The following is a 17,003-nucleotide window of genomic DNA, read 5'->3' as shown; positions in this document are numbered from 1 at the left end:
GCATTCGTAGAGCAAAAGATCTCTGTCCGTTCAGGCTGCTTCTTGCTCTTGTTTCAGAGTAAGAAAGGAGTGTTGCTGCTTTCCTGGGGTATGCTATTTGAGAAAGAAAGTAACCTAACACTAACTGCAGGCGGGGTAAGAGTGATGTAACAGGAAGCCCTGATGTTTCCCTTCTGTTGCTGATCACTTACAATCTGACAACACTTCCAATCTACCCAGAGCAACCCCAGTCTCCAGCAGAGAGTGTCACCTCCTGCCTTGGGACTTTCAGGCTCTGCTTAACTGGAGTTCACTCTGCCTGCAGGATCACATTGCAAGGCTTTGCCTCTTCTCTACCTTGCCTGGGGATAAATCTGTCTGCGGAATCTCAGAAAGTCAAATTCCATCCAGCCTCTTTCATCAGGAATTCTCTTAGGAGCTGTGCTCGGTAAGTGCATTATTCAAAAGAAATAAATTTATTCAGAGTAAGGTCTTTTTTTTTTTTCCCCTCTTGTTGTTTGACAGTATTTCTAACAAGAGTTTAGTAAAGTTGAAACAGCCTGTTAGAGAAGCTGCTACATGTGACACAAAACTGCATAGTAAATCTATTGCTACTGTGTAACATATTTGCAGTGATGGTCTATCATTAAACAAAAATGAATTAAAATGGAAATTTCAGAACAAATATCTTAATCAGGGAATGTGCTTTTGAAATTAGCTCTACTACTAAGCTTGAGCTTGACAATTGGAAAACATTCCTGGCCACATCTCTCCCTCCCCTAACCCCAGCAAGAGTCTTTAAACTGTATTTTTGGTATTTTAAGAAAAGAGAAAGAGATAAAATCTACTTCCGGGGTATCATAGCTTCATTCTCTGGTTAAACACAAGGCGCAGTTACAAAAGAAGTAATCAATTTGGATTTATTTCATTTGTCTTCTATCTACTTTCCATGTCAATTTACAAACATATATCTAATTTTTTGGAACTAATGAAATTGTCATTGTTTGTTGTTGCTAGATGTATATAAATACCTTTCCCCCCAAACCTGAAATGTGTGTGTTATGTTTGGATTACAAAGAAAACATAAAACTTCTGAGGGTGAAGAAAAATGTAGAGATTTCTATATTGTTTCTTAAAATTCAAAACTCTTTTAAGACAGAGAATTTGTTCAACTTGACCCATATCTCCTTGCATACTTCTTTTTGAGGGGGGGGGAGTGAAGATATGATCAAGATCTATCTGTGGATGAGGAAAAATAGATGAGCTTTCCTGAGCGAACTAGATTATGACATAAAAGTAAAATTCTGTATTAAAAGTAAGGTTTTCCAGGACAAAATATTCAGATGAGTTGTGATGAAGCATATATTCATGCTCCTTTCAACAGTTCAGATTGTCCTGGACAATTTAAGAAACTAAAGTCTGATATTTAGGAAGTTGATGGTATATCACAAATAGGTTCTAAAAATAACGTCAAATTCTCATTCAAATTTGTCGATTGGTATGATTACTAGATAACATGGTTTCTTATGTATATGAAATTATACTGTGCAAGGTCTCCTTCAATGGTTAAACTCAATAGCTTAATCAGCTATTGTCTGCTACACTAACAGCAGACTTCAAACTCATCTTGAGTAACTCAGCCCTGGGTTGTTTTTGGCTCAGTGTGCTCACACATTTCTCAACCTAATGGAAACTTTAATGCATTTTTACATTTATGATTCCTTAAAAGTACAGTAGCTTCTTTCCTTGAAATGGCAAATGTGCTTTAAAATACAGCTTTGTAGTTACAGGTAATTGGATAAGGAAGTGAAAACAGCCCGGAAAATTATCCAATGACATGAGTTAGTTTGCAAAGGTTAAAACAGCATTATTTTAAGTCAGTTTATTTCCTTAAAATGAAGTATCATATGTTTTATACTGAATATTTTCCAATCTCTAATTACTAGTTCCCAACACATGATTCTCTTGCATCATTTAAATATCTATGTCTATTAATAGCATGACTTGTAATCCTTACACTTCCAATATAAGCTGGTGGCTTGAAATAAGAAATGTGTATCATTATAAAATAGTTAAAATTTAAATACCAAAATATCAAGCACACTTTCTGAATTGAAGTTAAATTTTTTATGGATAGTCTTTTGCAACATTTATTATTCCGTAGACTATTAAACGGTTTTATTGCACACTTTTAGTGAATATAAACTGAGATATATTTTAACTGAGCATCCGATTTTTAAAGAGATATACTTTGGGTTATAGCTCTTTTTTTTTCCTGATAAAACTTAGCACTTAGCAAATACTGTTGTGTTAGTGAAAGTATTTACATTTTACAATATACAAAATTTACTCATTTTTTTAAAAAACTTGGGAAAACAGAAAACGAAATAAATTATAACTGAGTCTATGCTTTTACTGCTTATTTAAATGAGTGACTGGTTTATATGATTTACTCACTGATAATTCCTAATAATATATTAAAATGTCATCAATACTGACCGTATTTAAAAAGACCTTTACATTTAATTATATGTTATATTATTACTTTCATGCATAATATAAATTCAGTAAACTTTTAACAATATAATATAGTTATATTGTTTTATATGCTTCATTTTGATATAGAAAAATGAATAAACAAAGCTAACTGAATTTAATAATATTACTTCACATTTCTAACTGAGGCAATATTTGGGACCATTGAAACAGTATTATTTTTCCTTTACTACTTTTTTCTCTAGGTTTAAATTTTGATGGTAACCATCTTTGAGGATTGTTCGTAGACTTCTCTAATAAATGAATGCAATAAATTTTAAAGGATCAAATTGGTATTTGCTGAACAAATATATTTTACTTTTAACATATGATCAAATGGATCTTGGACAAATAATTGTTTTTACAGATATAGTCACTATGATGTCAACGTTTTAGAATAAAAATACATTCCAATACAGTTTTAGGGTCTTATAGTCTATTATTTAGGATTCAGAAAACTTTTCACTGATAAACTACATTGTATCTCTCTAAGTGTATGGTACATCATGACTTAGAATTTTAAAGCATACACTGAAGGTGGACAAACAGACAAAAAAATTCGTTGTTTAGTTTTGAAGTCCCTGAGTGAACCATAAAGGCTCTTAATTTTCGGGAACATAAATTCATAAGATATAGAGGGAAAGTTCTTCATTCCAATCAGACCTCCCAACCTTAAACTTCTTACTCACTCGCAAAATCATTCTACCCATCTTATTTCATTATTGGTCATTAATATCAGTTAAGCAACTCAAAGTATCTGAATAAGTTTTATTACCTTAACTTTATCTGCATTTAAACTAATATATTATTTTGAAGATATATGGCAAAAACACTGAAGAAATAAGAGGTAGGACATAACAATAGGAAAACTTGAATATTAACAGGAAACAAAATCATTAAGGATAAAATTTCATATAGCTATGTAGAACATATCACATATCTATCTGAGAATTACATTAACAAATTGGAAATATACAGTCTGTATTGTACTTTAATTTTAATTTAGCTAAAAAGTCCTCATTAAGTATGGATGGTTTTTTTCATACTTAACTGGGACTATAACAATTTTGGTAATGTTTTTTTAAGTCAAATAAATGTATTTATTTATTTGAGCAATGTTAAAATCAAACATATTAAATCATTTACATTTTAGTTTAATAAGTAATAAGCTATTTGTAACAAAAAAGTCAATGAATTTAATATATAAGGATACAAAGAAAGTCATATTTTTATCATTAATATATTTCTATAATATATTATTAGCTGTGGATGAAGTCTAAGGTCTATGTTTCTACAGTGTTTATCAGATATGATATTAGGAATATATTCCAATATATTTCTTTTTTTTCAGTTTTCTTACATTATCATAAAATATTTAACAAAACAAGCACACTATTGTATTATTTGCAAAAATGATCAAAGTAATAAATCTGGGTTCATAAAACGTGAACAAAAACTATCTTTATCCTTCCATAAATATGATCAAAGGTAAAGGTATTACATACTTCCTAACTCTTAATGTACAAAAATAGCAACCTAGTATAACCAAATCTAATCCAAAATAATTAAATAAATCAATAACTCCTATGCTATTGAAGCCATCACTCCCTACTTACTAGGACTGTTGAATGGAACAAAAAGTTTAGAGATATCCTATTCCACTTCATATTGACAAAGTGTTTTGTTTATCACTGAGGACTTTACAATGGCCATCCTATCACACATTTTAAGACATAGTAAAACCAATATTTAGTCATTGCTTTACTAGAACATGAACAATACCTTCATGTTAACTACTTCAAAGAAAAAAAATGAACAGAAATTATTTTTTTCCCTTTGTTACCTGATGGAAACACATATCTGGAGTTAAACCATCACTGATGAAATTCTGTGTTAACTACATCCACTGACAATATGTCTTAAATATTTTGTTACGGTTGTGTGTATTGTGTACTACTCTATATCTCATTACTGATGTTGCGCAAAGTCATGTGAGGATAATGATCTATCCAACTTAAAAATATTTTTTTCTAACAAAATAATAAAATCAAGTTCATTTATGCTACTTATATGAATTTTGCATAATATAAATGTTGGAAATAAAGTTAGTTGATTATCAAGAAAGTTTTATAATAGCAGTGGAAGCTCAAAATTAAAAGAATACCAAAAATGACCCAATACAATCAATTTTCAAGTTTTTCTTGGGCATTTTTTTTTGTCTTGTTGAGATGTCAATTGTTGTGGGCAAATCTTCCCATCACGTAGTGTTAAGTATATATGTTCTTATACATTTTATAAACACAAATGCATGGGCTCATGTATGTATGCGTGTGTGTATATAGTATCTACATATATGTATGTATGTCCACATATATAAAACACAAATATGAATAAAGAGCACCTGTGCAAAGAGATAGCAAAAACTCATTTAGGTTGTGGATATAATTTGTTGTTTGTCTCTGAATATTTTCAAATATCTACATTGAGAATGCAATTTAAAAAGCAAACGATAAATTGTTTCTCCATGAATAAAAGAAATTCATGTTTTTCACACCATTACAAAAGTTACTAGAGATATCTCTTGTTGGTGGATATCTCCATGTTTTCTACAGCACTTCCATACACCATGACCTTTCACAATTGCTCTTCCTTAGCTGCTATCAGTGTGTATGTAGAGGGGTAAGGATTCTGTTCTATTCATTTCACAAGTTAACTGTACAGGCAACAACCATATTTTTAACTCATTTGTTCATTTGATTATTTTTGTTATGGGGTGCTGAGATTCTACATCATGATGTTTGCAATGGAATTAAGTAAAAGGAAATGTTTTCAGAGTATCAGAGGTTAGTGTCATAGGAGAAGCAATAGAGAAGACATTTTATAAGATCTTAACCAACACACATCATAGTGTAAGTTGTTTACAATTTGCTAGGCTCTTTTATCCTTTGTGATGCTTCTATAATGTAAATTTGCTAGACTTATCATATATGCAGAAATAGAATTGCAGACAATAATATGAGTTAAACATTCATATTTTCATCTCCACTCTTTTACTGTGGAATGGTTTAGTAGGTGTACAGAGTAAGGGCCTTTTAACAACAAGGATTTGACGATATCATATCATAAAGACTTGGTATAGCGCATCATGTTAAAAATATTTAATTAAATTTGGTATATTTATTTGAATGATCAGAGGCTGGATGAAATCCTATTGATTAAACAGTCACATACATTAATTTTGTGACCAAGTAGATTTAATTTCTTCTAGCCATCTTCAAACTGAAAACATGGAGTACAGAAAATAGTACATGCTCTTGTAAAATATATAATTAAGGATGATAATTTAAAATATTTAATTAAAATATTTATAAAAATATTTTCCAGGTTCAAATGATATCTGAGTATATTTGATTATATATTTGATTATATATTCTCATTTAGGCCTCCTTATGTAGATAATGAAGTCAGACTTTTTTTTGATTTGCATTTCTTTTTTTTATTGTAATTAGTAAAAGAGTTACATGATATTTGCCAGATAGAAGGTGCATTAATTCACGTACATTGATACCCTTTCACATGTCTTGGTACCCATTTCCACCCCCCCCACCCCCCCCACCCGTTTTAGTTTTCCCCCCTTTCCTATCAAATTTCAAATATCCAAATACAAATAAATTCAATATATCAGATAACAAAGTAAGATACTGTAACAATATGAGATAACCAAGGGACAGCAAAGGAGATGAGGGATAACATAGTACATTAAGGACAACAATCATTCGTTATATGGCTTTTGTTTCGATATCCTGGAGGTCCTTTCAATTAGCTTCATACTATATGGCCTTATGTATCAAGATTTTGCTCTATTGCAGATCTCTGCTAGTAGAGCCCAAGGTTTCTACTGATTGTGACGAATGAGGGAAACCATTGAGCCTAAGTTCCTTTGAGTCTGGCTTACTTCACTTAATATTTTTTCTAAGTCTTTCCATTTCCTAACAAATGGGGCAATGTCATTCTTTCTGACAGCAGCATAGAATTCCATTGTGTAGAAATACCACAACTTGTTGATCCACTCATCAACTGAGGGACATCTAGGTTGGTTCCATATCTTTGCTATGGTGAATAGTGCTGCAATGAACATTGTTGTGCTAGTGGATTTAGTATGCCCTTGTTTCTGGATAGTTGGGTAAATGCCAAGTAGTGGAATTGCTGGGTCATAGGGGAGTTCCATGTTTAGCCTTTTGAGGCACTGCCATACTGCTTTCCATAGTGGTTGAACGAGTTTGCACTCCCACCAACAGTGTAGTAGTGATCCCTCCTGGCCACATCCCCTCCAGCATCTGTTATTATTTGTTTCCCTGATCCTGGCCATTCTAACTGGAGTGAGGTGGAATCTTAGAGTTGTTTTGATTTGCATTTCTTTTATGACCAGAGATGTTGAGCATTTCTTCATGTGTCTATAGGCCATTTTTGTTTCTTCTTCAGAGAAGATTCTCTTTAAGTCTTTGGCCCATTTTTTAATGGGATGGTTGTTACTTTGGAGATTAGTTTGGGAGTGATTCAATTTTTTGAGTTGTTGATATATTTTAGATATGAGGCCTTTGTCCGTTGTTTGGTTGGTGAGGATCTTCTCCCACTCTGTAGGCTTCCTGATTAGTTTACTAGCTATGTCCTTTGCCATACAAAAGCTCTGCAGTTTAATGCAGTCCCACTTATCCAGCCTTTCTCTGATTTGTTGTGATGAAGTCAGACATTTTAAAAACTTCGTTCTTAATACTGTTTTAAGAATGAACAATTTCTGTGGCTGGGGGTTTGGCCTAGTGGTAGAGTGCTTGCCTAGCATGCACGAAGACCGGGTTCGATTCCTCGGTACCACATACATAGCAAAAAGCCAGAAGTGGTGCTGAGGCTCAAGTGGTAGAGCTCTAGCCTTGAGAAAATCCAAGGACAGTGCTCAAGCCCTGAGCCCAAGCCCAGGACTGGCAAAAAAAAAAAAAAAGAGAATGAACAATTTCTGCCCATGAAATCAATATGGCCTTGTTTGATGAGTTAGATTTCACTCAGGCCACCTATTTCAAAATGATTCTGCTAAAATTCACAGGGTATATATTTGAGTGTTGACACACACAAACTTTTATAAAATATCCATTAAATGCACAAATGTATGCAAGATTAAACATGAAAGCCCCAATAGATTGAAAGAATGTTCTTCTGATGCGATAGTCCTGAATAAATTATTTTTAAATGTATTGAAAATATGTTCTTCTAGATCTTCATTAAGATTAATTATGATAGAGATCTTGCAATAACATGTCTTTTAAAAGAAAGAGTTATAAATCTTTCACTTGGACTAAGTGAAACTTTGCTCCTAGGTACCCATACATGGTCCTATATTCTGATCTACATTTTTCTTTCCAGAAATAATATTTTAATTTCAGAAGGGAAACGCACTTTTAAATATGACAATTGAACTCTATTCTCTGACAAATATCACAGTTTAAATAATTGGGTTAAAGTTAATCGTTAACCATGGACAATGGTCCTGTGTGTCATAGTACTTTCCCGACATGTGACTAACAGAAATCAGCCAGGAACTACTTACTTGAGTGAAGCAGTTAAGTAACTTTATCCTGCTTGCTTTTTTCCTCTTCATCACATAAGCATGCATACAGCTTCTTAGTATAAGCAAATCATAATCTTGTTTATTTGTAGGCCTGTCATTCCTGGATTACAGACTCCAATCAGTCTTCTTTTTCTCATGTCCTTCAATTTTAGTCAGTCCCCTCATCTTGACTGTTTTATTAATTAATTTTTTTGAAAATCTACCTTTCAATGTACAATCACATATCTTTTGCTCTCTCAATCTGCTAGAGCTTTTCTTAAATTTTTTCCTCTGTTCACTATTTTACAACAATCTACTATGATTTACATATTTGCTATAATATTATTTAATGTCTATTCTACTAATATAGAAATCCCATAAATACAAGGAATTTGCCTGAAATATTCACAATTCTATTCTAGAAACATATAAGTAGGCACTCAGAAATTGTTTAATTAATAAGAAATGAAAGAGTGAACATTTCTTCATACCTTCTTCCTTCTCCTACTTCATTGAAAATTGGATGTGAACTGTGGTTTTGTTTTATATCATATAATAGATGCTGGAACTGTACTGAAGTTATGAGGATCTTACATGCTTCATACAATAAAATAGTCAGAAATTAGCTATTGCATTATTCTTGCAACAAGCTAGCATTTATTCCTGCACCTTCTTTGTGACCAAAAATAAATTGGTAAAAATGCTTTCTTAGTAGATTTAGTATTCCGGTCTCACTAAGTCCAAAGTAGTAATTAACTGCTAACATAAATTAGATTGTTGCTTAGTATTTTAACACAGAATGTGGAAGCCTTTCCACAAATGGCTGAAAGCCTTTCCACAAAGAATGGCTGAAATTGGCAAAATTTCTTGTTGAAACTGGTGAACTTGCCAGCAGTTTCCTCCTGCAGAAGCCTTACTCCATTTCTTAATGCCTTTGCTGGACAGTAGCCCACAAAGTGTATAGAAGGAAAGAAAGGACAGTGGGGTGGAAAAAAAGTAGGTTGAGAATTTTTACAAGCATATACTGGATCAGGAATGTAGCCTAGTGGTAGAGTGCTTGCCTAGCATGCACAAAGTCCTGGATTCGAATCCTCAGTATCATGTACACAGAAAAAGGCACTGCCTCTCTCTGACGGAGGATACTGGCAGAACTCATTTGTCATCCTAGGGATTGGTACTAGTTTAGGAAGTATAACAGTACATTCACATTTAAGTGAAAGGTGCTTCAACTGAAAATTACATTTAATTATTTTAAGTACCTTAATCAAATTCATTAATTTAATATTGTCAGTTTTGTTTTTAGAATTAAGAAAACAAATCATCCCAGATTTTGTCATGCGTTTTGTTTCCTGTATGAAGCTATTTGGAATAAAGCAGTGATATTTCCATGCAAATGAATGGTTAACATTCTGTTAAATGTAAAGATGGTAGAGAATCTACAAGTTATGCTGTTTTAATGTGTATATTCAAAATATGTATTTCATTAAAGTTATTTGTGAGTCTGTAAGTCATGATTTAATTTAGTCACAGATCTACAGATAGATAATCTTTCTGTAGGTATATAGATTATATGTAAGTATATAGATATAGACAGATTTATATCACACATACATGCTGAAGGAATAGATAAGCTTCTGAAACTGTCATTGACATGTTGAATTATTTTTACATATATAATATTCAATATTTATAAGCCTGAGAAATTATAGATATGACAGGTAATTCAATTCATGTACTCAACAGATACATGCTTTTTGGAATATTAAATAGAATTTCTCTTCTATAAGTATATGCTATTTGGGTGGGTGCCAGTCCTGGGGTTTGAACTCAGGGCCCAATCACTGTCCTTGGACTTTCTCAAGACAAGTGCTCTACCACTTGAGGCACCCCTTCCAGCTTTTGTTTCCTCTATGTATGTGGTACCAAGGAATTCAATGTACCAAGGCTTTACATATGCTAGGCAAGCCCTCTACCACTAGGCCATGCTCCCAGCCCCCACATAACTTTTTTTAAACTGTTTTAAGTATCTCTCAGCTGGATCCCTTGGTATAAGCCATATCTTTTCCAAGACATTGACAATGCCACGAGAGACATGGCCAGGTAACATAAAATAGTGTAATTCATGATATCACCTACAGAGATGTTACTGATTCCTTGATACAATTTTTCTTACCTCATTCCTGTGGCTAATTACTTCCTCATCTCAGATGTTTCTAGAAATACCTTTGCTAAATATCACGTATTTAGTGGATTCACCTCCACATGAAAGGCATTAGAAAGGAGAGCAAAGGGATTAGAAATGAGCTAGAGGAACAGGAAGGACTCAGGAGAAATTTTCATTTAATGAATAGAAAGATATAATAATAAACAATAAGAATAGAGCTAACATAGAAATTATTGCTGAGTGAAATGACTGGCATGAAACAAAGTTAGATGAAATTTGAAGGTAAAAGAAAGGTAACAGGGCCGGGAGTTTGGCCTAGTGGTAGAGTGCTTGCCTAGCATGCATGAAGACCCAGGTTCGATTCCTCGGTACCACATACATAGCAAAAGCCGGAAGTGGTGCTGAGGCTCAAGTGGTAGAACTCTAGCCTTGAGAAAGCCCAAGGACAGTGCTCCAGCCCTGAGCCCAAGCCCAGGACTGGCAAAAAAAAAAGAAAGGTAACAAAGGAAAAGAAATTGAGCAGGGAAAAAAAGATAAATAACTATTAGTGAGAAGAGGATGCATAAAAGATAAAGTAGTTTAATAAAATGTAGTTTGTTTGCCAGAGTAGTTAGACGATAAAAACCCATTGCTCAATCACAATATTTAGGATGGAGAGATCCTTTGGACACATGACCATAAACAAGAGCTTGTCCAATGACTACTTTTATCTGACTCAAAAATATATTTCAGATGCTTTGTCTAAAACTTGAGATGAGAATGCTTTATCTGTTCATTTGCTTGAGGACTAGCCAAGGGATTGCTCTGTGATAAGATCTAAAAAAATATTTATTAGAAGTGAAGGGGTCAAGTCTGACTTATTGACAAATTAGTTTCTGAGGACAGTTTTTCCATAACTACAAATAAATAGGGATGGATAAATCATAGCACATTCAAAACATCATGGCTGTTTGATAAGATGGAATACTTCATTCCAAATCTGTCAGATCAGTCTGAAGTGGTTCAGCACACACACACATTGTTCTATTTAAGCAATCAGTGTTTGCTTTAAAACAATTTTCTCTTTTTTACACTTCAGGTATGGTAATAATAAAGCTAACACACAGAATAAAGAATAACATACAGGTTCAAATTTACTTACATTGAAAGAGAATAGGCACATATTTAAATCAAGAGACTGTCTTAAAGTAAACATTAAGTATTTGTTTACCCTGTACTACCTATAACTAATAATACATGCAACCACACTTACCACACTTGTTCTTTTAATTCCGAGCTGAGCTTTATATTCCTCCTGAGAGATTGGAACACATTTTCCCTGTCTGAGCCAATCTAATCTAAAAGTTTTGAAAACTTTATACTAACCCGAAATAAAACTTCACAGACACTTTCTACTTTGACTGGAGTCAGAAATAGCCAAACACACACACACACACACACACACACACACACACACACACACACACACACGGAAATACATACAAACACACACATACATACACTGATTTCAGGGTTTATCACCAGTGGTATGTAAATGTTCTATATTTATCTTAGTCTAAGAAAGTAACCTGAGATAAAGTGGAATTCATTTATATGAATTTTATTTGTAAAGTCCCAATTTTATCATTTGTTCATCTTGCAAAAACTGTTTTCCTCCCCCAACCTTCTCCTAATTATCATGTTTTTTCCCTTCTCTTCCCTATTTCAAATAAACAAGTAAACATATATATATATATATATATATATATATATATATAATACAACTACCAAAGTCAGCTACATAGCAATATGAGATAAATCATAAGAGGGAAAAGAAGAGAAAAGAAGTAACTTCACATAATACATTAAAAAACAATAATCACAAAGATAAATCTCTCATTTCCATATCCTGGAGTTCATTTCATTTAGTCTCATCTTATATGGTCATATGTACATAGCTTTTGAGCTATTGTGATCATCTGCTAGGAGAATCCTAGATGTGTACTAATTTATTACAAATGACAGAAAACATGGAGCCTATGTTCCTTTGGGTCTAGCTTACTTCACTTAATATGATTTTTTCCCAGGTCTTTCCATTTCTTTACAAATGGAGCAATGAGATTCTTGCTGATGGCAACATAGAATTCCATTGTGTATAAATCTCATAAGATTTCTAAAGTTGGGGCCGGGAGTTTGGCCTAGTGGTAGAGTGCTTGACTAGCATGCACAAAGACCCGGGGTCGATTCCTCGGTACCGCATACATTGAAAAAAGCTGGAAGTGGTGCTGAGGCTCAAATGGTAGAGTGCTAAGCCTTGAGAAAGTCCAAGGACAGTGCTCAGGCCGTGAGCCCAAGCCTAGGACTGGCAAAAAAAAAATCATAAAAACAAAAAGATTTCTAAAGTTTATGTTCTGAAAAAGGAAGTAAAGTTTCAAAGTGAACCAGTACTGTGTTGAAGCAGCTCCATGTCCCACTCAAATCTCTCTACTTATCCCTAATGCATCCATAATTTTCAGTGTGTATATGGGGATGCAGGTGGACTTTGGGGCTTGAACTCAAGGCATAGGGGCTCAAGACTGGGTTTCTATGCTTGAGCCACAACCTTACTTCTGGCTTTTTGTTGGTTATTTAGAGATAATCTATGAACTTTCCTGCCTAGGCTAATTTTGGCTGTAATCTTCATATCTCAGGTTCCTGAGTAGCTACAATTATAAGTTCTCAGCACTTCTTTCATGTGTTTTGATTCACAGATTTAAAATATATAATTCTACAATAATCAAATTCAGCCTTCCATAAAATTTCAAATTGGAATTCTTATATGTAGATTATGCATGGCAGATAGTGCAAGACATATATATATATATATATATATATATATATATAGTTTAATAAGTGTCAGTTTGCCTCATACCCAGCTTGTCACTTATATTGTACCCTGAAAGATTCACATAGAAGCAAAGAATTACTTCCTTACCCTAAACTTGTACTACTCATTCCTTCGTCTTACCTTATGACTTTGCTATATGAACATGTGTTTTAAGCAACATACTATGAAGGTCTACTGGTTTTAATACTACTTTTATGAAAGTGGAATAGGCTGAAACAAATATTTTTAGAGATTGGCTTCTTTCATGAAGCATTACTGTTTTGTTATACATCATTTTTACATTTGTACTTGCAGAATACTTCCATTGTATGAATATATTAGAATATATTATTTCTCTTGATGAGAGGCATTCGGATTTTTTTCTCCAATTTTGTTATTAGAGACATAGAATCCATTAATGGCTTTTTCTGCACATCTCTTGCTACATGTGTGTGAGTTTGTCCAGAGAATGTACTTGCTGCAAGGATATTAGAACCCAGCAATCTGTGGTGCTTGTACCAATTTATGTGCTCACTAACATCGCATGAGGTTTCTATTGTACCATATTCTTTCCAGTATTGTGTCTTACCGTCAGACTTTCTAATTTTTGCCATGTAGGTGGGTGTAACATAGTACCTCATTGTGGTTTTAAATTTGCATTTCCCTGATTATGAATCACAGTAATTTAAGTGTAAAATGAGTTAAGATGCTTCTTCTAAAACATTTGTTTCTAATTGGGTAGCAGTGACCTGAGGTAACACCATTTGGTTTATAATTATTTAAGAGACCAACTGTCTCAATAGTTCGTGAAAAGGAAAGAATGTCTTATTGTTCTGAAAACTAAGGATATAAATAGTATTTTCTCATTACAAACACAAATGTAGACAGACAATTTGTGGAATATTTGCTTTTACTATTTTCCTTCATATAAAAACTCTATCACAAAATTTTCATGATTTTCATCCATGAAATATCCCTTTGAAAAATAAAAATAACTAAATGAATAATTTATGTCAAGTGTTTATTGTGTTACAAAATCAGCCAAACAGCAGATTTAAAATAGTATATGAAGTTTATAGATCCCTTGATTATGATTGTTTTTCTTTTACTATTGTTGGAAAAAGTATTTCTTACATATTAAAACACTATAAAGTATTAGCAATTTACGTTTCATATAATCCCACTTTGTTTCCAATCTTCTCAGAATTTAGCTGGTTTGGATTTTTTCCTGTCATGTCACTTTAGGAAGAGTACAATTTGAACAAAATTAGCTCTTTTTTGAGGTGATCTATGTATCTTTCTGCCTTCTGATATATTTTTATAATATATATTTATATGCCTCTGATTGAATATTAATATATTTTACTTTGCGATTTGATTGTATATACTGATAATTTCATGTAAAGATAGTAGCTAGTTCTGGGAGCATGGCTCACTCCTGTAATCATAGCTACTCAGGAGGCTGAGATCTGAGGATCACAGTCTAAAGCCAGCCTATGAGACTCTTATCTCCAATTACCTAATAGAAAACTGGAAGTGGCACAATTCTCACCAGTCAATTCTATATATAGTTGATTTTCTTGCAAGATGGGAAAATTCCACAAAATAAACTTCAACTTTGATCATGCTGAATGAGAATAAGAGGGTTTCTCCTCACAAAGGAGCTTGTAAAGAAATCCTGATTCTAACTATATACTGTTTCTACTAACATAAAAACATGTATCTGTTTAGAATGACCAGTTCAGAATCCTAATTATAACATATAATAGTTTGCAAAAATAATAGCATAGTGAATTATTAAAACGTAACAAACTTTACAATGTAAAACTTCACAAACTATTTTCAAAAAGTAATTAAAATTATTTTTGCTTTACAAAGATTTTGTTAAAGAGCTTGATTTTAATAATCTTTAGTGCTTTTGAGTATGCACCTAAACATTTCTATTGACTTATAGAAATTCTTGACAATGACTCAGATTCTTGGTAGGCATAGTGACAAGCTCTCTAAGTCTAAAAGTTGTGTATATGCAAAGCAATGTAATGTGTATTGTAGCTTTAACTTTAGTAATTTTAGTTTGGGCCTAGAAAGATATGTGCATTTATGTACTGCCAGTGTTTAGTGGTAGGTTGATTGTTATTATTATCTTCTGAGTAAGGAGAATTCAAGCTCATTTCTCGCCTCTTTTCTCCTCTTTGAACATGTCTGGATCACCTTTACTCTGACCCTTTCAAACCTCCAGCTACACTGGAATGAGTCAAATTACTCCTGCCTCAGAATCATTCAAGTGCTTCTGGAACATTCTCATGATCAGTCTTACCATATTTCCTCACCTTGGGTTAATGCTCCACTCCACATCTTCACAGAGATTATCAATGATCAACATACCCTTCTTCCCTAGACTATTTTAGTCTGCTTTATTTTATTTCATATGCTTTATTACCACAGGACTTTTATATATTTTGTGTGTGTTATTTTCTACTTGCAATATAAGCTTTAAGGGGGCTCCCAACCCTCAGGGTAAAGTTTCCAGCACTGCAATTAATTCTATCCCTTCCCAGCAGTAAGATCTGGAAGAGATAGACCTCCAAGTTTGTGTCTGTCGTGTCCTATGAAGACATCCTTTATTACTTGCAGGATAACCTGTTGGTACCTAAATGTGTCTGGTTTAACTCCTCCTACCTCCTATCAATATACCATTTAAAATAGATGTGTTTATTAAAAAAAACAAATATATATATATATATGATTATGAGCTGGGCTAAAATACTTACTTAGTCTTATAAATATCATGGAAAGGAAGGAAAAACTATCAATTTACATGACAACCTTAACTTTTACTTTGATTTCAAGATTCTCTTCTTTGATTTAATGACTTTGTAGAGGACCCATAATAGCTTCTGTAAATGAAGCCTACTTATGCTGGGCTGTTTTGTCCTAACTTAACTGAGAGGTAGTTATAGATAACTGGAGAAGGGAGGTGAATAATCTTCACCTGAAATGGCACTATGTTTTTTTTTTTCTGCTTTGTGTAACTTGTTATTACCAGTAGGTCAAGATTTTTGTTTTTCTTTTCCTATATGGGCAACGAAGTAGAAGCAGAATAACTCCATTGCCTTGAAAAATATATTGTGTAGTTAGTTTTTATCAACACCTCCTAGTTGGTTTTGAGAAATAGAATTTATGAATATGTAATTTCTCCATTGTATATACATACAACCACACCAAAAGTTAAGTAATAAAAAACATGTCTGTGGTTTTTAACAGAGAGACACAGTAGTAGAGTGTAAGTTAAATTCTATTCAGTCCTCCCATCTACTAAGATTATTATCCAGTTCATAAGAATCTTCTCTTATCATCTAGGAGCCTACGATGATACACCAACCCCTTGTGCTGCCACCTGTCACCACATTGGATGGGCATTCCCTCAGGTATTGCATACACTACAAAAGATATTCATAATCTAATAGATGTAACGTGTTCGCTTCCAGTCACATATTTCTAATAACGCATTCCATTCAAAGTGATCAGCATACATTACAATAGTGAGGAAAACTGCAAGGAATGTTTGATAGTTAACTCCTAATTAAACAGAAATTTTGAAAGAGAATGCACAAATACTGATAAAGATGGAATTATGGAGCATCAGTTCAGTTTCAAGATCATCTCCTTGACAATTATTACCATGTTCTTGTCGCCTGGTCTAGATGATTAGTTGTGTTACATTATTTTAATGTGGCTAACAAATTTACTAATAATACTAATGCTGGTAAATTAATAAGCCAAAGATATCATATCTGTACATATACATGTACAGATATGTACATGTATCAATCTCTGTAAGAAAAATTCTATGTAGAAAAGATAGGCTAAAAGTTGTAAGA

General features: G+C 33.1%; 1 protein-coding gene across 1 annotated transcript in view; it reads left to right on the top strand.

The window, feature by feature from the left end:
- Nucleotides 1–210: 210 nt before the first annotated feature.
- Nucleotides 211–17,003, top strand: part of Calcrl (calcitonin receptor like receptor) — a 94,754-nt gene continuing 77,961 nt past the window's right edge. The window contains exons 1-2 of the mRNA XM_090354450.1: nt 211–427; nt 16,483–16,550. The gene's annotated coding sequence lies outside the window, so the exon portion shown is untranslated. The remainder of the gene's footprint in view (nt 428–16,482; nt 16,551–17,003) is intronic.

The sequence above is a fragment of the Megascapheus bottae genome, chromosome 21 (assembly GCF_031878675.1).
Source record: "Megascapheus bottae isolate mThoBot1 chromosome 21, mThoBot2.hap1, whole genome shotgun sequence".
In the NCBI taxonomy this organism is placed as follows: domain Eukaryota; kingdom Metazoa; phylum Chordata; class Mammalia; order Rodentia; family Geomyidae; genus Megascapheus; species Megascapheus bottae.
This window is presented reverse-complemented; position numbering and strand designations above follow the sequence as displayed.